At 41.0% G+C, this 26452-nt stretch overlaps 1 pseudogene; it reads left to right on the top strand.

Annotated features, from left to right (window-relative positions):
* Positions 1-13741: 13741 nt before the first annotated feature.
* Positions 13742-14180, top strand: LOC101557006 (40S ribosomal protein S20-like; annotated as a pseudogene).
* The last annotated feature ends 12272 nt before the right edge of the window (positions 14181-26452 follow it).

The raw sequence follows: 26452 nt of genomic DNA, 5'->3' as shown, positions 1-26452 counted from the left end.
CACTTTGTATGGTTCCCTCAGTACCACCAGGAGTGATCCCTGAGCACAGAGTTGGGATTAAGCCTTTGTGCATGTGTGCATAGTCAGGTGTGGCTATAAAACCAAAATTAGTTAATAATTTAAAAAAATCAAGTCAGAGCCTGAGAGACAGTATAACAATTAAAGCACTTGCCTTGCACTTGGCTAACACAGATTTGATTTTCTGTCACCATGTATGGCCTCCTGAGCATCACCTGGAGTGATCATAAGCACAAAGCCAGGAGTAAATCCTAAACACAGACAGGTATGGGCCAATACCCAATCCCCCCCCACATATTATTACATGAAAAAGAAAAGATAATGTATATGTATATGGAAAAAAGTATCTCCAAAATACAAAGCAATTAAGCATAGTAAAGTTTTACTCTCCTAGAAAAAAATGATTTGGCTTACATGAAGTATTTATTACCTACAGAAGGGACCAGCTGTCTGTAAGCTCTTCAAACCTTCGATCAGAAAGTGAACTATCTTTGCAATGACATCATTGCCAGCGTGATAGAGGGCCATAGGTCACATCACAAGTCAAGAGATAAGTGAAAGTTCAAACACAGTATAAGAAACAGAAAGAAGGCACTGAGCACTGTGACCAAAAAAAAAAAAGTGAAAGAAAAAAAAAGTGAAAGAATGGAGTACGCAATACAAGAAAATTATGTCATTTATCAGGGTAATACTAGTAATTATTAAGACTGAAAATCGGTACTAGTAATTGTAGGATAACATAGCCTCGGATAGTTTAGGTTTATTGGGTTGTTCCATCACAATGCTCCTTTCCCTCTGTGCTTATTTGTAACTTCTTTCTTTGTGCTCTGTTCACTTGTAAATATTGTTTTTCTCTTCTCCTTGAGTCCTTGCATAGTTTATTCAGAGCCATGTCATTTTGTATGAGCACAGGAAGATAGTAAATGCAATGCTTTTGTAACCTGGGAGTCATTTGACTCTACATGATATTTTCCTCCTGGGCATCTGCTCTCTCTCGACCTAAGCTTCAGCTACCCTTACTTCCTAGCACCCCCAAAGGCAGGATCCCCACGAGGAATGGGATGGACCCTGGGCAAGCGGTGAGTTATGTGCTACCCTGACATTGAGATGGGCCTGGCCAAAGTGCCTAAATGCTTAACTATCTGTTAAGAGCTTGGTTGTGGACAAATGCTATCATGATCCAAAAAGTAATAACTAGATTCGGACCCTGCTAGGGTTAGGAATGATTAATCTGGCTTGAATGCTGTAGTCTGAGTCTGTGGCAAGATGTTCCCAGGAGAGCTGCCCTATAAGCCTCAATGTATCTCTTACTATGCCCATACAAAAATAACTAATATTGAGATGTTAATTAAGATGCTAGGAGGAGGGGAATGCCTCTAGGTGGTGTTTCCTTTGAACCTGGTGGGCCCTCAGGAAGGGCTTTCTTATGTTGATTTTGCTGGGTATAGTTTGGGCCCAGAGAGACAAGTAAGGGTGGAGGGACTAGTGAAGGAAGCACAGAATGCAGAAAAATGGGATAGAGGAATAAGGGGCAGTGTGAGACTAGAATGGGAGTTCAGAGAGACTAGAACAGGGGCATGGAGAGAAAGGAATAAACGGCAACTGATCAATCAACCGGCTTGGCCCTCGTTTCCTCCTCCATCTGCCCCATGGCCTGGGCCACCCCCTGAACCCTGGTGGAGCCACCCCTCCAGCCAATGTTTTTTACAAGTAATTATTAATATGCAACCGCCATGCCAAGTCTCAGTGACTTAAAGATACAATCTCTTTTCTTCTTTGCTTGTTTTTCTTTGCTTTCACTTTATTCAGGGATAAATGACAGAATTTGAAAAATATTTAAAGTAAACATTGTAGTGATTTGATAGGCAGCTGGTTCAACATTTTCTTTTCTCATGTTCCTGATAGAGATTGGGTAGTTCTGTCCTGTCCAAAGGTGGCCGGTTCTTGTGTTTCTCCCTCCTTTTAGTGCTTCTATCGATTCTTCCACTTAATTATCACTAAGCCACCCAGTAAAGAGAGTTCTAGGAGGATCCTCCCTGATGTTTTATGAATAAGTCTTGAATTACATTACTTCCTTATACATTCCACGAAACAAATGGATCTTAGTCAAATAATACAATCTCACTGCAAGCAGAACTGGCATGCGAGTCTCCTTGTGTTTCGTGCAAAGGACTGAATCAGTGAGCATCTAATCAGTCTCTACCCAATGGAACTACTAATCCATAATTTACTGTCAGTTAAAGTCATACTTTTCCCCTAAAGTTGTTTAATCATGTTTACAAAGAGACTCCTCAAAATATACTATTAAAACCTGCAGTCAGGGAGCCAGAGAGATGGGACAGGGGTTCAGGTTCTTGCTTTACATATGCCTGGCCCAAGTTTCATCCTTAGGCACGGCCTACAAACCCCAAAACCACCAGAGTGACTCCTGAGCACAGAGCCAGAAATAGCCCCCCGAATACTGATAGGTGTAGTCCACTGCCCACCCACCCCCACCCCCCCCCACACAAACACACCCCACACGCACGCACACAGGCACACAGAGCACAAAAACCTTCAGTACATATTTGAATTTCATTATTAGACCAAGAGTTCCAATAAAATTTAGAACTTTTAGAAATGCAAGACTCTGACTGTGTGTGAATTAAAAAATAAGTAATCAAGATGGCTAAATTTAGCAATTATATCCTAGACAGACTTTGGGTGGTGGGCAAGTGTCTGACTAATAGTAATATGCCTTTTTTTAAAAAAAAAAAATAGAAAACAACACAAAGCTTTGACCTATAATTGTATCCTTTTTTTTAATAAATTACTGTCAGAGCGAGGATTGAAATCTCCCTATAACGACAAAGAGACTCCAGAGACTGCAAACAGCAAGCAGGGTTTATTGTAAGACTGGCTAGCCAGGGTCCAGCCGCCTAAGCGGACACGCAGGTCCAGCAGGTTGGGCAAAAGACCCCGAGCTTCTCCAAAGGAGATCTTATATAGGCCTTCCCCGGCTGTTACAGCAGAGCCCGCGCATTCCATAGCCAATAGATTTGTAATATTACAAACTTTCTTAACCAATCCATTTAAATGGACATCACTCCTTAGCCTATGGTTTTAGAGATCAGTATTCACGCCAATATTCAGGAATGTCCCGGTTCTGGGGGCAGTCCTGGGTCTTGTGATATGGGTCGTGTGATATGGGTCTGGTTATCTGGTCGACCACCACCCTTCTTGCGACCCAGGGTGCCTGTATCCAAATTCCTTGCTCAGGGACAGATAGACAAGTTATTCTAGAATGTGGGCTCCTGTAAAAAAGAGTCTTAAGAAAGCTAAGATACTCACAATTACAGTATCTTATCTTAAATTAAATCTTGGAGTGAGAGAGAGATCGAACAGCAGGTATGGCACTTGCCTTGCACACAGCTGACCTGGGTTTGATCCACAGGATCCCATATGGTCCCCCAAATACTACCAGGAGTAATTTCTAAGTGTAGAGCCAGGAGTAACCTCTGAGCATTAACAGGTGTGTTCCAAAAACAACAACAAAATATTAAATCTTATATTTAAATCTGACATAAACTTCTAAGCATGTTTATAATTCCAGATTCATTCTAAAATTGTATCTTTTTACATACTAATGACAGACCCAGTAGAAAATCTGTTGACAAAGTGATTGCCAGTTCTGAATATTTCTGAGGTACTTCCACTATATACATACATGCTATCACTGTGCTTTTCTCCTATAATTATATGTGGAAGGGAAAGTACATATTTTTTGAGGGATTTGAGTACCCACCCACTGGTATCACGGTACCACTGTCACTGGGTCACTGTCATCCCTTTGATCATCGATTTGCTCCAGTGGGCCAAGTAACATCTCCATTCATCCTAGCCCTGAGATTTTAGCAGCCTCTCTTTATTCATTCTTCCCAACAGTGCTGCATTGGAGGCTCTTTCAGGGTCAGGGCAATGAGACCCATCATTGTTACTGTATTTGGCATATGAATACACCACGGGGAGCTTTCCAGGCTTTCCCCCTTACGGGCAGTAAACCCTCGGTAGCTTGCCAGGTTCTCCAAGAGAACTAGGCTATCATGTTGCTCCGCCACATCACAATAGTACTCAGGGATTATTCTGACCTCTGTTCCTGAGGTTCAGTCTTGAAGGTGTTCAGAGTACCAAATGCAGTACCAGAGTTAGCTGAATTCAAAGCAACTGACTTAACTTACTTGAACTATCTCTCTGGCCCCCAGACTCTAAATTTCAACCCAAGTCACTTCATATTGTTTGTATACTAGCACTAGCTCCCAATATTTGAGAGCAAGAATTTATCGCTGACTTACCATTAACTTTCATGAGTTGTAGAAGTTTCAAAACTTTCTGGTGAGTCCATTTTGTGTTCAGCTCTCACCTTCCTTTTTCATCTCCCTAGTGTAGATATGTAATGGCTCAGTTTTATGTATATCCTTTTTTTTTGTTTTTGTTTTAAAGAAATTTTCCAATAGCCATGACAGCTTTTTAAAGCTTCTATTAAGGGAGACTGAATACAAAACAATGACTGTCTATCTTGGGCAGAATAATTTAAACGTGAGGAAAAAAATTAAGTAGGCATATGTTTGTGTTTGAAAAAGCTTGCCTGTTAAATGTATGGAGGAAGATAATATGGAGAAAGGAGCACCCCACAGAAGATATTGTCTAATTGTTACATAAGCAACTGAGAACTCTGGCATGACCTTCAACCTCTTTGGCTGTCAATGTATCCTCAACTAGATGATTGGATTTTGAAACAAATAATGCTAGGTGGGTAAAAGAGAAAGCTGATTCCATTTACTTTACCCCTTCATTTATTTGGGGGGAAAGACTTACAAATCATAAAAAAAATAATATCACTATGTGCATATTATCATATGTGTTCCCATTTTTCATTTGTTTGCAAAGCTTTCTATAGAATTTGATATTGAAAACATCTCAAAACCTAAGAAATGCCTTAATACAAAAAATTAATGTAAGTTGAAGATGAAAACTAGTGTAGCACTGTAGCACTATAGTCCCATTGTCATCGATTTGCTTGAGCGGGCACTGGGAACGTCTCCATTGTGAAACTTGTTGTTACTGTTTTTTGGCATATCGAATACGCCATGGGTAGTTTGCCAGGCTCTGCCGTGCGGGAGGGATACTCTCAGTAGCTTGCTGGGCTCTCTGAGAGGGACGGAGGAATAGAACCTGGGTGGGCCGCGTGCAAGTCAAACACCCTACCTGCTGTGCTATTGTTCCACTAGTGTAGAAAACATTAATATTCCACATTTCAAACAGCAAGAAAGAAAATATATGAAAAGAAAAAGAGAATATTTCTAGAGGACCCAACCATGAGATCCTAGAGTAAAGTGAAAGATAATCTACTGAGGCTGGCGTGATAGTATGGCAGATTGTCTTGCATGCAGCCAACCTGGGTGCAATCCCCGACATTCCATATGCCCCGCCAGGAGTGATTTTTGAGTGTAGAGTCACTGGATGTGGTCCAAAAACAAACAAAACAAACAAAAAACCAAAAAGAATCTGCTATTTTGATTCACTAATGTTGTTACTTATGAAGTTTAATAATGACCCTTCATATAAAGCATCTTTCTTTTTCTTCTGTAAAGATTTCCATTTTTCATTTTCATTCACTCTGTTGCAATAGTTATTTAAAAATCTGATTTAATTTTTTCATAAATAGTCTTACTTTATGCAAATGTTAGAGCCCTCTTCAGCTGTAACTGCTGTTGATAAATCACAAAGTGAACCTTTGCCTCTGGCCACTTTTGGAGAGAGATCAAATCCAGACAGAAAAATCTAACCTTGCCAGAGACCACATAAAAAGAGTTCTTGGCAAAGTCAGATGAGAAAGCAGAGTTCATGAACTTTAAGTGACAACTTTTTTTCTCATTCTTGGTTTTTTAGTCTCATTCACAGTGATCAGGGGCTAGTGATACCCCAGCTCTGGGGACCCTGTAAGGCTATGGATTGAACCAGGCCTCCTGCTTGTCACATAAAGCAAGGACTGAAGCCACTGAGCTATCTACCTGGCCTCCAACGGTAAAAATTCTTTTCTTCTTTTTCAAGGGTAAAAATTCTTAATCACTGCCTTTGCTTCTTATTTTGGGTACTGCTCTGGGATGAAAATATAAAAAATTCTAAGATTCTGCTTTTTTCCTCTGTAGCCACCTTTTCTGTGACCAATAGTGTGGTAAATTATAGACTTTATTCCTTATTTTCTGTGGGAGGGCTTCCTTCCTGCCATACCTGGTACAGTGCCAGGGATCGAACCAGGTCTGCATATAATGCAAGTGCCTTAACCTCTGCAATATCTCTCTAGCCCAATAGCATGGTGGAAGGAGCTTGCACCAGATGTCAGAGACTAACACTTAACCCCCCAAAGTTCCAATATTTTATGGGGGAATATTTCAAGACTCTTAAACTCACAGGCCTCTTATTTTATTTTTGTCCCACTGAACTTCCTTCCATATAATTTTGAAGCAAATCGCAAACATTCATAAATATTTCACTAGGGGGCTGAAGCAATAGCACAGCGGGTAGGGCATTTGCCTTGCACACTGCCGACCCGGGTTCGATTCCCAGCATTCCATATGGTCCTCAAGCACTGCCAGGAGTAATTCCTGAGTGCAGAGTCAGGAGTAACCCCTATGCATCGCCGGGTGTGATCCAAAAAGAAAAGAAAAATTTTACTATGTATTTCAGATTAACCTTTTAAAAATAACAATGATACCACTATCATAGACTGGAGCAAAAGCACAGCGGGTAGGGAGTTTGTCTTGCACACGGCCAACCCGGGTTTGATTCCTCCATCTCTCTCACAGAGCCCGGCAAGCAACCAATAGTATCCCGCCTGCATGCAGAGCCTGGCAATCTACCCGTGGCATATTCAATATGCCAAAAACAGTAACAAGTCTCACAATGACTCGAGCAAATCCATGAACAATGGGAAGACAGTGCTACAGTGCTACCACTATCATACATCAAATATTTGATAGGAATATAACACTCAAAATTCCAGCTGCCTTATAAATATAATCATTCTTGGCACTTAGACTCAAGATCCAAGTGAAGTAATTTACTTCAAGTTTTGGGGGTCTGTTTTGTTTTGTTTCGCTTGTGGGGCACACCAGGCTGTGCTCAAGGGTTACTTCTGACTGCACTCAAGGATCACTCCTGATATGTTTCCATTGGAAGACTCTATTGCCCATTTATCTCTTATTTTATCATACCAGCAGATTTCAGTTCTCAAGTTCTAACTCACTAATTCACTAAAGATTGCATAGTGATGTTATAATTCTATTATTATTTCTTTCTTTATTAGCCATATTAAAAAGAAATCTTCCCTCATTTACCGCATAGGTTCCCCAAAGTACAAATCATAAAATAAATGCAGGATAAGTGCATTTATTAGTTCTTTTTATTATCAATTTTATTATCAATTTTCAAAATAATTAATAAGCTTATTAGTTCACTACAGTGATAACTAATTGTTATGTTTTTAGTATTATTATCTCAGAGGCGTTCACAGTTCAGTGGAGGAAACAGATATATAAAGACAATTAGGATACAACATGATTTTTGTATTATAGCGAATAATAAGTAAATGCTTCTATGGGCCCCAGAGGAGAGAGTGCCTAACTCTGCTTTATGGAATGTGATAGAGACCTTAGAAAGGAGACTTTGAGGGGCCGGAGCGATAGCACAGCAGGTAGGGCGTTTGCCTTGCACGCAGCCGACCTGGGTTCAATCCCCGGCATCCCATATGGTCCCCCAAGCACTGCCAGGAGTAATTCCTGAGTGCAAAGCCAGGAATAACCCCTGAGCATCGCTGGGTGTGACCCAAAAAGCAAAAAAAAAAAAAAAAAAAAAAGAAAGGAGACTTTGAATTTAGTACTGAGATAAATTGTGCAGAGAAATCAAGAAATCATACTCCTAAAACTAATTGAATCTTAGCAGAGGCAACCTCTGCCACAAGTTCCAAATTTTTACCTGGTATAACAGATGTCCTAGTGGGAAACAGAATATTCACTCTGTCAGAATTTAAGGGGTAAAGAGAAAGCATGTGGGATGGAAACTATAGGAACTAGATGAGTTTAGTTTTTACATGTTGGGCTTATGTTAATTTTGGCATATCGAGGTAGAAATGTTTGGCAGACACCTTGAAAATTGCCTGTCTGGGCAGATCAGCTTATGAGTCATCAGAAAAAGGCCTGAAAGATATTAAAGGGGTTAAGCCTTGCTGACCCCTGGTTCCACTCCCTCACTCTGGATATGGTCCTCCAGAGAACCACCAGGAGTGATCCCTGCTCACAAAACCAGAAGTAAACTCTGAGCATTGCTGGGTGTGGCACAAAAATGAAAACAAAAAGTTCACTAGCATATAGTAGTAAAGTTCTAGGTAAGTAGCTTAGGAAGAGGGGCTGGAGTGATAGCACAGCGGGTAGAGCATTTGCCTTGCATGTGGCCGACCCGGGTTCGAATCCCAGCATCCCATATGGTCCCCTGAGCACTGCCAGGAGTAATTCCTGAGTGCATGAGCCAGGAGTGACCCCTGTGCATCGCCGGGTGTGACCCCCCCCCAAAGAAAAGCAAAAAAAAAAAAAGTAGCTTAGGAAGAGAGGGACTACTGAGATGGAACTACAACAGTATTTAAGAGCTCTATGAATGAAAAAAAACCTATAAGACATACTACAAGGGAACAGAGCCAGAGGCAGGGATAATTTCAGACTACAGGAGAGATCCAGGAATAAGGAAGAGTAATCTAGATTTTTCAGTTATGTAGCAACTGGTGATTTTTCATCATAGACTGCTTCTATGGATTGGTGAGGCTAAGAAGATAAATTTTAGTAGACGCAGAGCAAATGAGAAGTACAGAGAGATACAAACTAAGTTACTCTTTGCTAAAGAATTAGTAAAAACTGGCAGCATCAAAACTCATTATTACATATGTCACTGACACTGTCATCCCATTGTTCATCAATTTGCTCAAGCAGACACCAGTAACATCTCCATTGTGAGACTTGTTGTTACTGTTTTTGATATATCGAATACGCCACGAGTAGCTTGCCAAGCTCTGCCATGCAGGCAGGATACCCTCAGTAGCTTGTGGGGCTCTCCGAGACGGACGGAGGAATCAGACCCGGGTCAGCCGCGTGCAAGGCAAACACCCTACTCGCTGTGTTATCGCTATTGGCTGGAGTGATAGCACAGCGGTTATTACATATGTATCCCATATAAACAATCAATTCAACCAACCAGTAACTGTTATTGCAAAATTACTTTGTAGAAGCCATTGTGTTGAAAGGCTCCTAGTATAAAATTGTTATTCACAACATAATCCTTACTATAAAGTATACAATTACAAAGGAAATAGTATACAGTTCATGAAAGCAAATATACTGTAAAAACTTCAGAAACACCGAGAAATCAAGTTAAGTAAGGTTTATGGGCCATACCTGGCTGTGCTAGAAGGGGCCGGGGGGCGGGTAGTCCTAGGTCTGTGTTCAGGGATCAGTCCCAGTACTTCTCATGTGCTGCTCGGGATGAAACCCTGGCCTCCCATATGCCCAGTACGGCCCCATTCTTTTAAGCCAGCCTTTTGGGCACAATAGTTTTTAATATGTTACCTTTATTATATCTTTAAATTTTACATATTCTGAAAAAAATAAGAGTGCAAAGGGATACTCCTGATTCAGTGCTCAGGGATCACTCCTGGAAGTTCTCAGGAGATCAATTGCGTTGCTAGTTACTCCAGGGATTGATGCATGAAGTGTCTCACCCCTGTACTCTCTCTCTGGCCTAGTTCATGATAGATTTCATGAGTAAGTGAGATAAGCATCTGACTATGCAAAAAAAAATTATGGTTTGGGGATTAGAGTTTTGAAGTTTCCTTTTGAATCTTAAAAGATGACTCATTTTACTCCCAAATGAATCCCAAAATGGATTAGTGCCAAACAGAGATGTCTCTGGAACCCAACCATTTACAATCTAGAAATTTACATTTATAATCATGAACTCTCATGATATTCAAAATGAACAATGGAAAATAAGTTATCTAGTGTCTGCCCTGGCAGGTTGGCTTGAATGGTGGTGGGAAATTTTGAGCAAAACATAAAGCCCCAAATTAGAGAGAGATTATTGGGGAAATTGTCTGCCATAGAGGCGGAGTGAGGACTGGGATTTGGGTGGTGGAAAATGTGCACTGGTGGAGGGATGGGTGTTCCATCATTGTATGTCTGAATCTCAAACATGTAACTTTATCTCACAATGATACAATCAAAGAAAAAAGTAATGTGGAGTTCATGCTCAATTCAATCAGCTTAATCAGTAGCTGAACAAATAGTAGTACTCCTGCATTATTTTTTAAAAAATTAATTAATTTTGAAGTTTTTGCTTAAAAGCTAAAACAATAGTATGGAATCACATATTGTTTTCTTGAACTTCAACAAATTTCAAGTGTCAGCAGTTATTTCAGTGAAATTATTACAGGGAAAAGGGGATCCAGAGGTTTTCATTAATGCATCAGAAGATTCAATATTAAAACTTGAATCTATAGTCACTAATCCTGAAAATTAGTAAAGCACTCATCTGGTGAAAACACTGAAAGAATATTCACTGCTAGGTGAAGACATAAATGAGTCTCCATTTGTGGAATATAAAATAACATAATATGATACTGACACACAAGGACAGTAGACACAAGGGCCAGGAATATTGCTCCATATTTGGAAGCCTGCCTCATGAGCTGGAGGAGAAGGCAGCTGAAATAGAAAAGGGATCACCAGGTCAATGGTGGTTGGAGGAATTGCTCAGGATGGGAGATGTGTGCTGAAAGTAGATAAAAGACCAAACATAATAGCCTCTCCGTATCTATATTGCAAACCATAATGCCCAAAAGTAGAGAGAGTATGGGTAAAACTGTCTGCCATAGACACAAGGGGAGGGTTGGGAATGGGGGGGATACTGGGGACATAGGTGGTGAAAAATGTACACTGGTAGAGGGATGGGTGTTTGTATGACTGAAATTCAAACATGAAAGCTTTGTAACTGTATCTCACAGTGATTCAATTAAAAAAAAAGAAGAAAAAGAATAGCTTGTTAATGTAAATAAAAATAAAATAGGAGAAAAAAAAGACACAAACGAGACTCATCTCTTTGAACACTGATTCAAGCAACTATCTCAAATTTCACAGCTATAACTCTGGACAGATTTGTTTGTATTTTATTTACTTAGCCACCAGGTTCAGGCATTAAAGAAAAGGCTATTGTGGAATGCACAGTTGAACCTGCAGTTGATCATACCAATGTATTTTTGGGGGGTGGGACTTTTTTTGGGTCACACGGGGAGATGCACAGGGGTTGCTCCTGGCTATGTACTCAGGAATTACCCCTGGTGGTGCTCAGGGGACCATATGGGATGCTGGGAATCGAACCCGGGTTGGCTACGTGCAAGGTCTTACTCACTGTGCTATTGCTCCGGCCCCCCAACATATTTTAAAGTCTTGTTTTGGGCCCACCTTGTCACCTACAGAACAACCATTTTTAGATTACAGAGCCATTGGCTCTGGGATGCCAATAGAGACCAAACTGGGAATCAGCATTCAGAGCTTTCTGGCTAGGAAATAGAACAGGAAAATGGTTTGCCCTGATCCTACTCCAGGTATACACACCACTTGCTAGAATACATGGAGAATCTTCAGAGTGGGAGCCACAAAACTGGAGCATGACATTAAATTCACCCAACACAAGTCAGGGCTAGGACTGACTTAGGGAGGACAGGAAGAGACAGGTGTTACTAGTGTTGGGTGGCACATTTCTGCTTTGACCTCTTATGTGTAAAACTTCCAGTATAATAGAATTAAATGTGAATGTAAATATCTTTTCCTTAGAGAAGGAAGTGGTGTTATCCAAGAATGATTCCTCTTATGTGTAATATACATATATTTTGTTTATAAACTTTTGAATTAATCTCTGGAATCACTCATCTAAATGAATGATTTGATCTTATCATCAAATAAGTCTCCTTTGTGACCTGACCTGGTAGTAGGGTACCTCTCACCACAACCTTTAGAGCAATTTGGTGAGCTATATAACCAGCAGGTAGGGCGTTTGCCTTGCACATGACTGACCTGGGTTCGATTCCTCTGTCCCTCTCAGAGAGCCCGGCAAGCTACGGAGAGTATCCCGCCTGCATGGCAGAACCTGGCAAGCTACCCGTGGCATATTCAATATGCCAAAAACAGTAACAACAAGTCTCACAATAGGGACGTTACTGGTGCCCGCTCAAGCAAATAAATGAGCAACGGGATAATGGTGATACAGTGATACAGTGGTATATACTGCCCACCATCTTATTTTTATTTGCCCGTATTGAGACAATGGTGTCTGAATTTGAGTGCTGCCATCAGAGGCAGCAAAAGAAAAGACTTTTCCAGTTCTAGATGCTGCTGAGAGGAAGCACATATTAAACAAGTTTGGTTGAGTTTTAAATTTTCATAATCGGGGCTGGAGCGATAGCACAGCGGGTAGGGCGTTTGCCCTGCACGCGGCCAACCCAGGTTCGAGTCCCAGCATCCCATATGGTCCCCTGAGCACCGCCAGGAGTAATTCCTGAGTGTAGAACCAGGAATAACCCCTGTGCATCGCCGGGTGTGACCCATAAAGAAAAAAAAAAAAAGCAGAAGAAGGGGGTTGGAGAAAAAAAATGAATGGAAAAGCAATGGAAAAAAAAAACAAACTTCTTGACCTATAAGGGTTTTTATGCCAAATGGGAAAAGTCTTCACTGAAGGTCAGTAGAGGAAAAGGAAAGGTTGAGGCGGGCTGAGATGGGAATGTCACTGTCACTGTCACTGTTATTCTGTTGTTCATCAATTTGCTCCAGCGGGCACCAGTAACGTCTCAATTGTGAGATTTGTTACTGTTTTTGGCATATCAAATATGCCACGGGTAACTTGCCAGGCTTCTGCCGTGCAGGTGAGATACTCAATAACGATAAACACTGTGAACTCTGGTAACCTGTTAATAAAGAACTTGTTTATGAACTGAATTCATGTGTGTGTGTGTGTGTGTGTGTGTGTGTGTGTGTGTGTGTGTTGGTGGGCGTCGGGATGGGGTGTCCCAAAGGTGCACAGGATACCCTTGGGCTCCACCAGTGAATCTCGGCCAACTTGGTCACTGTCACTGTCATCCCTTTGCTCGAGCGGGGCACCAGTAACGTCTCCATTGTGAGACTTGTTGTTACTGTTTTTGGCATATCCAATACGCACGGGTAGCTTGCCAGGTTCTGCCGTGCCAGTGACATACTCTCAGTAGCTTGCCGGGCTCTCAGAGAGGCGCTAAGGAATCGAACCCAGGTGGCCGCGTGCAAGGCGAACTCCCTACTGCTGTGCTATCGTTCCAGCCTGGCCAACTTGGCAGAAGGTCCAAAGCAAGGTCTGGAGGATGCCAGGCAGCTGAGGTCCTGCACTGCAGGGATGCCAAGCCAAACTGACAGTGCTGGGAGCCTCTAGGGCAGCAACCAGTGATGCTCAAGAGACCATGTGGTGCTGGGAATCAAACCGGGTCATGTATGTACCGTAATTGCTGTACTATCTCCCAAACCCCATATATATGTCTTAATCTAACTTTCAGCTGTTAAAATAATTTGATTATCCCTCCTTTTCGGCGGAAGACGAGGCGGGCGCCTGGTGTCGCTCCTGACTCACCGCTGTTCTCTCGCGCCGAGGGACAAGTCGGTCAGGAGGCCGCAGCGCAGCCCTGGCCTTCAAGGACACGGGCAAGACGCCGGTGGAGCCCGAGGTGGCCATCCACCGCGTCCGCATCACCCTCACCAGCCGCAACGTGAAGTCTCTGGAGAAGGTGTGCGCCGACCTCATCCGCGGCGCCAAGGAGAAGAACCTGCAGGTGAAGGGCCCGAGCGGATGCCCACCAAGACGCTGCGCATCACCACCCGGAAGACGCCGTGCGGCGAAGGCTCCAAGACCTGGGACCGCTTCCAGATGCGCATCCACAAGCGCCTCATCGACCTGCACAGCCTGTCGGAGATCGTGAAGCAGATCACGTCCATCAGCATCGAGCCCGGCGTGGAGGTGGAGGTCACCATCGCCGACGCCTAGAGTCGCTTTTTTTCTAATAAAAAGTCCGATTTTTCTCAACCCACCAAAAAAAAAATTTGATTATCTTTTCTGTATTCAGAGGGACTGAACCTGATTTTGTGTGTGCATGCAGGCGTGTATGCGTGTGTGCGTGCGTGCGTGTGTGTGTGTGCGCACGTGCGTGCACATGCACGCACAGGGGGGTGATTGGGAGGGAACACCTTGAGGTTCTCAGGGGCTAGTCCTGGCTCTGTGCTCAGGGGTGGCCTAAAGCTGCCAGAAATAAAACTCCAAAATATCAATATCTTTAGAAACTATTTTTCTGTCATTATTAAGTAACAAAGGTAAATATAATCTCAAAGCAAACTATAATGACTGACTTGAAATTGTTGGTGGAAAAAAGAAATCCTAAGAGCCAAGTCTTATCATTTTGTTTTATTCTTGGTTTGGGGGTCAAACCAGGGCTTGATCCTGACCCTGTGCTCAGGGTTCGCTCCTGGCAGTGCTGGCTGATCATACATAGCGCCAGGGAGAGAACCTGGATCAGTACTATATCTCTGGCCCAAGTCTTACCATTCAATGAGCACATATTGGTTTTGGATTAACGACTGTTCATTAGATCCCTCTATTACTAAACTCATTGACTCTTGAGGAAAGGGATTGAACAATGATCAGAAATGGAAATAACAAATAATAACATATTTTAGAACATCCATTGTAAATTCCTGCTGTGTATTAACATCACAAGAGAGGCAATATTTGGGATGGGAGGAGAGGGACCCCCCCCAGGTGGTGCTCAGGGAGCCACACCTAGTGATGCCCTGGGAACATTGTGTTGGCGGGATTATACTTGGGTCCCTGTGTGTACAGGGCCTCCACTCCTGACCACTGAGATGTCCACCTCACCCTGAGAGAAGAGTTATTGATGCTCAGAGACTCCCAGAGTTCTGATATAATTGGTGTGTGTGCGTTGTGGGTGGGGGGGTGTAACAGTAATCAGATACCGTTTTTCCATGACCTCTCTTATTCCTCATCCCTATCCAGTTATTTCTTTTTCTTCCTTTTTTTATTGGGGGGGAGTTTGGAGGGGCACACCTAGCAATGCTCATGGGTTACTCCTATCTTTGTGCTCAGAAATTAGTCCTGGCAGTGCTTGGAGGGCTATGTGGGATGCAAGGAATCAAAGCTGGGTAGGCTACTTGCAACACAAGCACCTAATTTGCTGTACTATCACTCCACCCCACCAATCAAGTTATTTCTCATGTTCAATCAGGTTTAAGACTCCTCATATAGATTATCTAGTTTTATAGCTTTTTATGATAATCAACTATTACTTATAATCAATATAAGCAAGAAAGAGTGAGAAGTATGCTTGCAAAGTGCTTATTTTATGACAGCTTATTCTGAACATAATTGCTTAGAAAAGTAGAATTATGAAGAAAACAAAAGAACATCTTCACAGTGTTTACAAGTGAAAAAAATCAACTATATATATGGATGAGGTATTGATAAGCCAGAGATGACCTTATTTTTTAACAATATTGCTTATCATAATTTTGAAATAAGATCATTAAATTTTCCATTTTTATGCCTCATTGAGGATGGAAGTTAGTTAATTTCTCAGGGCTCATCTCATTTACGTTACTCATTCTTAGAACCCATGCTCCTAGAATCTCATCCTAATGTGTGCTTTTGTTTTTGTTTTTTCTATATAAGTCCCTGATTTTGTTTTTTTATAAAGTAAAGGTTTCTTTTAGGCAATAACGAAAGAAACCACAATCAGTTATCAAAAGCTTAAATAAACACTAGCTTAAGTTTACAGAATATTTGCCAAATTTGTGGAATCAGATAAACCACACTCTAAGCCTGACTTTAACATTTACCACCTGTGAGACCTTAACCGTTCTAAGCTTCAACTTCCTTACCAAGAGAATTAGGCTATTATAACAGTTTGAGGTAGAAAAATGTATAAGAGCAAATATTTCTCCTGCTCACATGGCATTTATTGCTTCCAGGCCTAAAACCTAAAGACAAGGAGGGTGAACCCAGACTTCTGTGTTGAATGTGTTAATAAATAATAAAGGCAAACTAAATATCTGATCAAAATAGATAAGGAACCCATAACTCAACAGCAAAACCCAACTGAAAAATGAGCTAAATGTCTGAAAAGACATTTTTTTAAAAAAACCTACAGATAGTCAACAGGTACATGAAATGGTGTCACCATCACAGGAAAATGCAAATTAAAACCATCACAAGATACCATCTTATACCTGTTATATCAGTAGACTATCAAAAAAAGAATCTCCTGCCCCCGCTCCAGGCTATCCTCATTGGGGCCATCTTGGAGGGGGGTGCGGGTTGAGTTTACCTCAGCCCCCCAGGCAGAGCCCTCCTGCAGCCGAAAACCTCCAGAACCCAGCTGCAGCCATGCTCAAGGCCACTCTCCGCACACTCGGACGAGCCTTACCCATGAAGGAACCAACAGAGGAACCCAGGTATGAGGGACCCGTGGTTGAGATCTCCAAGCCTGCTTGGATTGACTGGGCCTCCTCCACCCAAATCCCCTGTTTTCCAGGAGCTTAGCAGTCACAACCACAAACTGCCTCCAGCGCCATGTAATCTCATCAATAGCCAATATCCAGACTATAAAACAAAGCTCCCAGAAGAGAGCAATGCAGAATCTCGCACAGCAGAGCCTGGCAAGCTACCCCTAGCATATTCAATATGCCAAAAACAGTAACAATAATGGGCCTCACTCCCCTGACCCCGAACGCGACAGGGACAAATGGAGACATTACTGGCGCCTGCTCGAGCAAATTGATGAACAACGGGACAACAGTGATACGGTGATACAGTGATCAATGAGAGAAGTGATAAAAATAATACCAAGCATGAGGTGGGAGAAGAAAGCTTGGTACAAAATTGGAGGCTTTATAATAAGGTACAACCATCATGAAAAACAGTGTGGATGTTCCTCAAAAAATTAAAAATAGAGCCCTAATGTGATCCAGGAATCTGGGCATATACTCAGAGAAAATGAAATCACTATACTGAAGTGATATTGCAGCAATATTCACAATAGCAAGGCGTGGATGGTAACAAAAGTGATTAAACGAGGGCTAAAGAGAGAGCAGGGTTTAAGGTACTTGTCTTGCAATATGCTGACCCCACTTCAATCCCCAGAACTGCAGATGGTCCTTCAAGCCCTGCCAAGAGTCATCCATAAATTTAGAGTCATTGATTAATCCACTGATGCAAGCCATGTACCTTAACCACTGTACAGTCTCTCTGGCCCCTACACTGTACACTATAAACGTAAGCAAATAAACCTGAGAACCCATTTACAAAGTTGAACTTTACAAGGGCAGAGGTGTCTGTGCCAGGGAGTGGGGGTACAGGTGGGTTTAGGAGAGGCCCCTGAGACAATGGTGGAGGTAAAAGGACACTCTGGTGGAAGGTGAGGTCTTGGAAAGCTATGTACATGAACAGTATTGTTGTCATGAACAGCATTGCTAATCACTTAGGTTTTTTTTTTTTTTTTTTTTTTTTGCTTTTTGGGTCACACCCGGCAATACTCAAGGGTTACTCCTGGCTCTGCACTCAAGAATTACTGCTCGCAGTGCTCGAGGGACCATATGGAATGCCGAGGATCAAACCTAGGTCAGCCACGTGCAAGGCAAACACCCTACCCACTGTACTATCGCTCATGCCCCAATCACCAAGTTTTGAATAAGACAATTGAAAAAATTTTAAATAAAGAAATATGTGAAGATATAAAGACCTTAGGAAGTTAAAGTATATATGAAAGCCTATGTGAATTTCCCTCTATAGTTAACTTTACAAATTAGACATTCAAGACCTTTTTGGAGGGCTGACACGGATGCATCCTGCGATGCTAAGGGATTATTCATGGCTTTGTGCTCAGGGATCACTTATGGCAGTGCTCAGGGAACCATATGGGATGTCTGGGATTCAACTCAGGTCAGAAGCATGTAAGGCAAGCACCTTGCCTGCTGTACTATGGCTCTGACCCTTAGACCTTTTAAAAACTGTTACATGTCAATTGTAAGATAAACTGGAAAACAAACAAACAAGTTCTTTACAATGTGCTTTTTTCTGTATTAGTTCTTCCACACAGCGCAATGCTGTTATGCTACCACTGGTTACTGAGTAGAAAAGGAATCATACAGTGCAATGCCTAGCATATTTTTTGCATTCAACATCTTATTAATTGCAGCTATCATGCATTATTTACTATTGCTCAATGAAACAATAGTTTTGGGAAGATACTTTTTGGATTTGTATGTAAATTGTAGTCATAGTTTTCTGATGTGGTATATTTTCCATTGGAGTCAAGGCACTTCACAGGGCATATTAGTAATGTTTGTATATCAATCAGATACCAATATTTATATGCAAAATTATAAAGGGAGAAAATAGCATCTTATTTCTCAAAAACTTCTAGTTTAGGGAAGAGGGAGAGAAAAAATTAATTCTGACAACCACATGAATTACCAAGCATCAACTCTTTGAGTTTATATATGATGCTATTTTTAATCTTGTTTCCCATACTTTCTTACACATGGGCCATGAACATTTGAAGAACTAGGAACCATAGTATCTGGAGTATATATTTCATATATCAGTTCCATTTAAACTGTATTTCTGGGAAAGGGTATTAATTTAACCAAGAAAAGAAACATTATGATACCCTTAGCCATCAAATAAACTGACTTTCTGCCAAATAAATGTGTTCATGGGCCAAGGCTGAGATTTCCAATCAGAAAACCAGCAAAGAACAAGATGACACCAAGTTCATTTTTTAGGTTTTATATGTGACTAATAGCACTGCCAGAGATTTAAAAAGGTCATTCTAAAATGATGTCATCTACTTACAGAAAAAATTATACTGCAGTGTACTTTTAGTCACATCAAGGTTATAGCTGATAAAAAAGCCCTAAAAAAGAAAATTTATCATCTACATTCTTTTCCTTAATTACCTTACTTTTGCAATAGAAGATTAAAGCTGTTGTCTTTCAAGTTTCTGAGAATTTCTGCAAATAATTATAGCTGCATATAATTTTATTTGAGGCAGACAGAAATTTCCCCAAAATGTGATTTTATTATATTCATTTATTTACAAATACTTGTTCATTTTGGGGTTCTAGGACACACTTGGCTTATTTCTGGTTCTGTGCTCAGGAATCTCTCCTGCGGTGCTCTGGAACCGTAAGTGGTCAGGGATTGAACATGGGTCAGTCACTTTCAAGGTCAGCACCTTACCCCTTATACTATATCTCCAGCCTTGCAAATATCTATTGCAATATGTAATGTGCTACTGTGAATTAGGCACTGTGCTTGGGAAGTATCTTGTAGCTTCTTTCCTCGGAGACATTAAAATTCAGTAAGGGGAGGCTGAGAAGGACAATAAACAAATCCAAGAAATGAAAATGGAGATGGTTAATTAAGTATAATAAAATGTAAAGGATTATTCATGAGAAAAAATAATAGAGGCACCTGCTTGAATGCTCATCGAAAGTATGTCTAAGTAGAGACCTAAGTGATAGTCCTGTCGAAGACGAGGGAAAGAGTTATCTTCATAGAGCAACTGGCACAGAGAGAACTCCTAACATAGTAAAAAGCTTCGGAGATGATGGTAGGGAGAAGCAAGGGAGATAGTGGTGATAAATCATTGGAAATGAAAGGATATATGATTGCTTTTATTTATTTGCTTGGCTTTTATTTTTTGTTTTGGGGACCACACTTAGTAGTGGTCAGAGGCTTTTCTTATTTATTTATTTTTATTAAATCACAGTGAATTACAAAGTTACAAAGATACTTATGATTGAGTTTCAGGAATTTATTGTTCCAACATCAATCCCTTCAACAAAGCCTCCCTTCAATGGCCTCAATTCCCCCCTCCCACCCCCCAACCTGCCTCTGTGGTAGACATTTTTCCATCCCCCATTGACCTAGTGTTCCTCTCACCCATTTCCTAACTTAGTCCCTTCACCAATGCCCCAATTCCAAGCTTTCAGGGATGTGTTCTGACTCTGCTCAGGAATGACTCCTGGCAGTCCTCATCAGGGGACTGAATTAGGGTCTATTGAAGCAATCACATGCAAGGCATGAGCCTTACTCCTGTGCTGTCTCTCCAGCCCATTGGGTATATGATGTTGAGAGACCTAGTCTTCACTAAGTGGAAAGAGATTTGAATTTTTATCCTAATGACAGACATAGATGCTCCAACAGATGACACATTCTGATGTATGTTTTGCGTGTGTATATGTCTGTGTTTGGTTTTGTCTTTTACTATGAGAAATCCAGGTTTCCTAAGTATAAAGTATCATAGAGGTATCAATATTGAAAAGACTCAATGTAAATAAGATTTACTTGGTCTGACTTTAGGGGAGAGACTCTCCAAACAATAATAGTGAGTTTTGTTGAAATATTGTATGCAATCAAAGTGAAAGTAAAGTGAAATTTATTAGTTACACAGGCGGGGGGGGGCTTAGGGTGGGGGGGCTAGGGGTGTGGGGGGGGTAGGGGTGTGAGGGGTCGGGGTGGAGCTATACTGGGATTCTTGGTGGTGGAATATGAGCACTGGTGAAGGGATGGGTATCCGAGCATTGTATAACAGATTTAAACCTGAAAACTTTGTAACTTTCCACATGGTGACTCAATAAAAAATTAAAAAAAAAATATCCTTTCCCATTCTGTAGATAGTCTTTGTATTCTGGTCACTGTATCTTTTGCGGTGCAGAAGCTTTTTAGTAAAAAAAAAAAAAGATAAAGATTTGCTTCATTGCTTCCTTGCTTGCTTGACCTAATTATTTACTATTTGTAAAACTTCCAAATCAGAGATATTGGGGTTGGAATGAAGAATAGTAATGTAAGCACTGAGATGCCAATAGATTTATCTAGGCAAAAATCAAATAGACATAAAACTTTAACAGACCGAACTAGACACTAAGGTATTTTGTTGTTTGTTTTGTGGCAGGCGTGAGCGGCTGACACCTAGAAGTGCTCAGGAGTCATTGTTGACTCTTTACCCCAGAGTAACCACTGGTGTTCCGGGGAACCCTATGTGGTGCCTAGGGATTGAACCAGGGTCAAGACTATGGCAGCAGCATATGAGGCAATGAGTGCCCTACTTCCTGTATTACCTCTTAGGCCACTAGTGACTAAAGTTTAGACTATGGTGATAACTTAATATCATATTCAAAAGCCACTCATGACTCTAAACTTCACATATGCAGTTTATTTTTCCCAGGGTCTTTCATTATTGCTGTGGAAAAGTAGCCCTGAAACATAATTTCAGGGCTAGAGAGACTTGGAGTAGTATTTTCAAACATGAGGTCACTCTCAGATGTAGTTAAAATATAGATTTTTGATTCAGGTGTGAATGGATATTCTGTATTTAAAACAAGTGCCCAAATGGATCAACCATTATATTTCTAGAACAAAATAGACTATTGTGCTTAAGCCCCTTTTTTGCCCCGTTTCCCACTCCAACTAATTATCCAAATCTGAGTTCTCAGCTCCCGAGCTTTTATTATCATCTCTTTTGTTGTTGTTGTTTTGCTTTTGTTTTTTTGGCCACACCATGAGTACTCAGGGCTTACGCCTGGCTCTGTGCTGAGGTATCTTTCCTGGTGGGGAGGTCAGAGAATCATATGGCGTGCCTGGGATCAAACCTAGGTTGTCCTCATAAAAGGCAAAGCAACCTGCCTGTTGTACTATGTCTCCAACTTACTGAGTTGTTTTTTTTTTTATTAGCTTTTACTATCTCTTAATGGAAATCACATTGGATGTCATGTTTCTTTGAAACTGACCACATAATACACAATATACTTGGGGAGAGGAATTGATATAATTCCTAGGTCCAACTCCTAGTAAGGCTCAAAGCTTACTCCTGACTCTGTGCTCAGGAATCATTCCTGGCAGTGCTTGAAGAAGCACATGCAGTGGTGGCAGGGATCAAATATGGTCAGAGCAGGCAAGGCAAGCCTCTTTATCCCTGTACTATCTCTCCAGTCATCCATACATTTTTCATGAGTTAAATAGGTCAAGGATGACTGAACATCTCTAACAATTGCTCATTCAGACACCCATTCTTGACCTATTTAACTTATCAACCTCTAATGAAAACCTCACAATGTCAAGATTACCAAAAAAGGAAGCAGTTTTTGACACTTCTTACAATTAAAAATTCCTTATCTATAGAACCAGCATCTGTTCCTCTATGATTAGAATTGTCGATCCTAGATCTCCGTTCTGCAGGAACACATGGTAGCCTTGTTTTGACATAATGAAGTCCAGTGGTGATTTAGTTAAAAACAAAAAATATATTTAACAAAATATAACAACCAACAAAAATGAATAACATTACAATATATTTAAAATAAGGGGTCAAAGAGATAGCCTAAGAATTAAGGTGCTTGCCTTACACTAAGCCAACTCTTCAATCCTGGCACTGCATGTGGTCCCTCGAGCACTAACCAGGAGTAACCACTTAGAACAAGAACCAGAAATAAGCCCTGAACATTTCTGGGTGTGACCCCCCAAACAAACAAAAAGATATGCTAGTATCTCTCTCTCTTTATCAATGCAGTAATACATTTTTTTATTTTATTTATTTATTTATTTTTTGCTTTTTAGGTCACACCTGGTGATACACAGGGGTTATTCCTGGCTCTGTACTCAGGAATCACCCCTGGCGGTGCTCAGGGGACCATATGGGATGCTGGGAATCGAACCCGGGTCGGCGGCGTGCAAGGCAAATGCCCTACCCGCTGTGCTATCGCTCCAGCCCCAATACAGTAATATATTTAATTGGTATCACCTATCCTTAAAATATTCATCCCTCACATAGATATTTAACAGTTCATATTTCTATGGTACATGTATGTATAGAACATGATGCTTCCACCTTCTTTATCTTGCTTAAGTTTCAAGGCAACTGTAGGAAGAACATCTAATACTATTTCTAATTTGAAAAGACAAAATGATACTGATAAGTGGTCTGCGGCTTATAATATATATCATATATTATATAATGTAATATATATGTAATATGTATATCATATATTATATAATTATATCATATAATCATCCATGGGAAAGGGGTAGAACTTGGACTAGAGGAATCTAATTTTATAATTCTTTTAGTCTTCTTTTAAAGTCAAAGTGCAATAAATTGTCTACACATACCCTTTTATCCCATGGCTCTCTGTGATGCTCAAACATATTGGTAGGTTCAAATAATACTATGATTTGTGTAAGTTAAAAAACTTGATTCCTAGGGGCTGAAGCAGTAGTACAGCAGGTAGAGTGTTTGCCTGCATGCGGCTGACCAAGATTCGATTCCCAGCATCCCATATGGTCCTCTGAGTACCGCCAGGGGTGATTCCTGAGTGCAGAGCCAGGAGTAACCCCTGTGCATTGCCAGGTGTGACCTAAAAATCAAAACTTAAGAAAAAAAACAAAACAACTTGATTCCTTCCTCTAAAACTGGGTATTAAGAGCCGGAGTGATAGTACAGTAGGTAGGCATTTGCCTTGCATGCAGCTAACCTGTGTTCGATCACCAGCATCCCTGTGGTCCCTCAAGCACTGCCAGGAGTAAGTCGTGAGTGCAGAGCCAGGAGCAACCCCTGAGCATTAACACATGTGACCCAAGTGTTAAAATAGCTCCAATAAAGTAAGTCACTATTTAGGAAGTCTTTTTTCAGGTTCTTTTAATAGCATTTAATAGTGTTTCCAGATAATATTGGTGGTATTTTAAGACTGCAATCGAAATTCCCTGTCTAGTGTTGAATTGGTTCTAGGATATAATTGAAGCCATTACTGGCTTACAGAAAGAAAAAAATCATCTCTTTATTTTGTTGTAGGATAATATACATTAAAAATTCAAAGGTTATACAAAAATTACACTATAGATTTTTCCCTAGGCCAGTGGATAAATATAGATAGATTGCAAACAGATAAAAAGGTATTTTCAGCCTCCATGGATCACTCTCCCATCCGGATTGGTCTTTGGTAACAACTGTAATGACCTTACTTAACAATTCAAGGTGGGAAATACAAAATTAGGAGAGAAAAATGCAAGAGCTACCCTATGAATCATTTAGTGTGAATTTGGCTTAAATGTATTCTACCTGAGGGAAGTTTCATAATTAATATGGTCAAAAAAGCTGTTCATAGCTTCAGACCTTTTCAGCTTATAAGGCCCAATCTTCATATCTTTACTCATATGAAAAATGTCCTCTAATTGTATACATAATCCTGCCGAGATCATTCAGCCATCAATATCTTTTCAAACTCCAGTGAAAGAGTGAAGTGAGAAAAGCCTGAGGAACTCATGTTACCCAAAACTTTCAGGTTCCTCTTTCAGACCCTATCTATGCCATCTTCTCTGTAAACTCTGTAAACTGCTTGGCAAGCATTCAAGACCCACATGACTATCTTCTTGGTCAAGATGACTTTCTTGTACCACCACAACAATAAGCATAAACTGAAATGCTCCAACTTTTCTTTTAAAAAACACATTGTTCATATTTGACTAAAGAGCTCTATCTCTCATCATTTTCATGCGGTTTCTTTATTTGTCCTACATACTCAGAACTTGTTTCTCTTTTTACTTTAGTGTTACAAAGTTATTCCTTCCCTTACCTCTACCCCTTCCCAATAGTTCCCATCACCTTGAGGATTCCAGTTTGACTTGCCTTCAAGGTTAGTGCGCTGCAGAACATATTCGTGCATGTCTTCTAATCAGAAATTAACTGTAGGGCAGCAACAAAAAATTATGATGAATATTTAAATTATGATGAATAATTTAATCTACATCAATATTTTAAGATCACTGATTTGCATTACAGTGATCTTAACTAAGCAGAGTGAATTCACTCGCCTATTTCCAAGTAGAATAGAACACAAGAGGGCAAGGGTCTAAAATTGGTGCAGCTCAGAACTCACAAACACGCTTGGTCTACAGCCCCATTCTCAGAAAAAAATTTCACTCACTCACTCCCTAGAAATTTACCTTATTTAAGTGAACAAAAAGAAAATGTCTCAGATTACTTCGAAAATTACTGCCACCCCTTGAATCATTTCAGTGCCCCTTGGGGAGTAGTATAGACCACTATGGGAAACCCTACGACATGGTGGCACTTTGTTAAGGACTCTGATAGTCTTATCTTACAGCTCTACTGACACGCACTGCTCTCTTCATAGTGGACTGAATGGCAAAAGGAATGGCAAGATGTGAAATGAAGCTCCCAGTAAGCTCTTGCTCAGACAGGAAATAGTACAGGGGTTAAAGGCACTTGCCTTGCATGTAGTTGATCCTAGTTCTCCATATAGACCCCTGAGCACTGCTGGATGTGGCCTCAACCCCCCCAAAGAAACAACCTCCCCTGCAAAAACAAAAACACAAACAAAAAACTTCTTGCTTTTTTATAATGGAGATGATGGTGATTGACTCTGAGTTGCAGTGGAAACTCTGGTGGTAGAGACTAAACAGAGTGAAAGAATTTGGAATAGATTTCCTAGTAGAATTAATGCAATGTATATTTAAGGATGGAGTAAAAGGAAGAATGAAGAGCATCCTTTAGGGCCCAGAGCAATAGCACAGTGAGTAGGGTATTTACCAGGCCCACGTTCGATCCCTGGCATTCCTTATGTTGCCCTGAGCACCGCCAGGAGTAATATTTTAGAGCAGATCCAGGAATAACCCCTGAGTACTTCTGGATGTGGCCCCCAAACAACAACAAAATAGAACATCCTTTAGATTATTTGCCTAAGATTTTCCATGGCCAGTGCACTATGACAATTAAGATGGAGAGAAACAGGGTCTGTGGAGAAGCACAAGAGTTTAGAGCGCTGGCCTTGCAAGTGTATGGACACAAAGTTCAAATTCCCTGTGTTCCACATGACTAAGCACAACCCTGGGGTTCTGTGGTTTGGACCTGGCAGCTCTGCTGTCTGGGATTTCCAGCACTACCAGTGATTTCCCGCTGAATCACAGTCAGCTGTGTGTAAGCACCATTAAAGGAGGGGGTGGTACTTCTGGCCAGCACCACAGCTAAAAATGTGAGCACTAGTGTGCAATTCCTGGTCATCAACATAACATCAACAACGAAGGGGTGGAGGTAGAGAATAAGAGAAATGAGAAAAGAGAGACGGCATAATGAGTAAGATACTTGCCTTTGCACGCATGGCCAACCTAAGTTTGATCCCTAGCTCAGAATTTGGTCCCTTAAGCACCACCAGGTCTAATCCCTGAGTACAGAACCAGGAGTAAACCCTGAGCA

Source organism: Sorex araneus, chromosome 5, assembly GCF_027595985.1.
Source record: "Sorex araneus isolate mSorAra2 chromosome 5, mSorAra2.pri, whole genome shotgun sequence".
Taxonomy (NCBI): domain Eukaryota; kingdom Metazoa; phylum Chordata; class Mammalia; order Eulipotyphla; family Soricidae; genus Sorex; species Sorex araneus.
This window is presented reverse-complemented; position numbering and strand designations above follow the sequence as displayed.